This window comes from Ornithorhynchus anatinus, chromosome 4 (genome assembly GCF_004115215.2).
Source record: "Ornithorhynchus anatinus isolate Pmale09 chromosome 4, mOrnAna1.pri.v4, whole genome shotgun sequence".
In the NCBI taxonomy this organism is placed as follows: domain Eukaryota; kingdom Metazoa; phylum Chordata; class Mammalia; order Monotremata; family Ornithorhynchidae; genus Ornithorhynchus; species Ornithorhynchus anatinus.
The window spans coordinates 69,609,469-69,610,787 of NC_041731.1; the positions used below are offsets into that span (position 1 = coordinate 69,609,469).

General features: G+C 43.8%; 1 non-coding gene across 1 annotated transcript; it reads right to left on the reverse strand.

The window, feature by feature from the left end:
* Positions 1 to 718: 718 nt before the first annotated feature.
* Positions 719 to 856, reverse strand: LOC114811618. The gene has a single exon (XR_003759314.1). It is a non-coding gene; the product is annotated as a small nucleolar RNA SNORA7 (small nucleolar RNA).
* Positions 857 to 1,319: the final 463 nt, after the last annotated feature.

Below are 1,319 nucleotides of genomic sequence, written 5' to 3' on the forward strand. Positions count from 1 at the left end.
CTTCCTCTTCCTCCTGTTCTTCTTCCTCCAGCAGTTCCTCCTCCTCATTCTCCTCATCCTCTTCTCTCCCCTCCTCCTTCTCCTAGTCATGCTTCTTTAACTTATCTTTTTCCATTATCTTGTCTTACTCCTGCTCTTCCTCTTCCTTTCCCTTAATTCCCCTTTCTTTTTCTTTCTCCTTTCCCTTTTCCTCCATGAAAAATATTTATATACATTGTTTTGTCTTATACTGTAGATTCCTCTCCGACCCAATATCTACTCTACGGTCACATCTTGGAGAAGCAGCGTGGCTCAGTGGAAAGAGCACGGGCTTTGGAGTCAGGGCTCATGAGTTCGAATCCCAGCTCTGCCACTTGTCGGCTGTGTGACTCTGGGCAAGTCACTTAACTTCTCTGTGCCTCAGTTCCCTCATCTGTAAAATGGGGATTAAGACTGTGAGCCCCACGTGGGACAACCTGATTCCCCTATGTCTACCCCAGCGCTTAGAACAGTGCTCGGCACATAGTTAGCGCTTAACAAATACCAACGTTATTATTATTATTATTATTACATCTCTCCCCACATGCCCCACCTACATCTGCAGTCATTCTGGAAGTATATCCATAGAGTTTTCTTGGTAAGAATACGGAAGCAGTTTTCCATTGCCTTCTTCTGCGTAGTAAGCTTGAGTCTCCACCGTCGACTCTCCCCCATCCCACTGCTGCTCCAGACAGGTGACTTTTGTAGCAGATTGCCTTCCACTCACTAGCTACTGCCCAAGCTAGGAATGGAAAGGGTAGGCCTCTGCTTGACTCTCCCTCCAGTAGTCGAGACTGGTAGAGTACTGGAAACTCTCCAGGAGTGCCCCTGATAGGGGAATATGTATGTAGGTATATACATATACCTATATAAGTGTTTTTTCCCGATATTATCTATCTTGGCAATATTTTGGGAATTTCCAGTTCCCACCTCTTGGTGATTCTACTCAATCAATCATTGGTATTTATTGAGTATTGGAATTTATTGGGAAGATTCTAGAAAAAAGAAAACTGAAAATGATTTACAAGAGAAGGTTAAATGCACCATTTAGAACAAGCTGTTTCAGTTTATTTAACTGACACTTCTGTGGAAGATAACTCAGACTGATTACTCTGTGTCAGGCTCAGTGAAAAGAGCTAGGGCTTGGGAGTCAGAGGTTGTGGGTTCTAACCCCAGCCCCACCACTTCTCAGTTGTGTGACTTTGTGCAAATCACTTAACTTCTCTGTGCCTCAGTTGCCTCATCTGTAAAATGGGGATTAAGTATAGGACAGTATCTGTACGGTAATCTCCATTTTACAG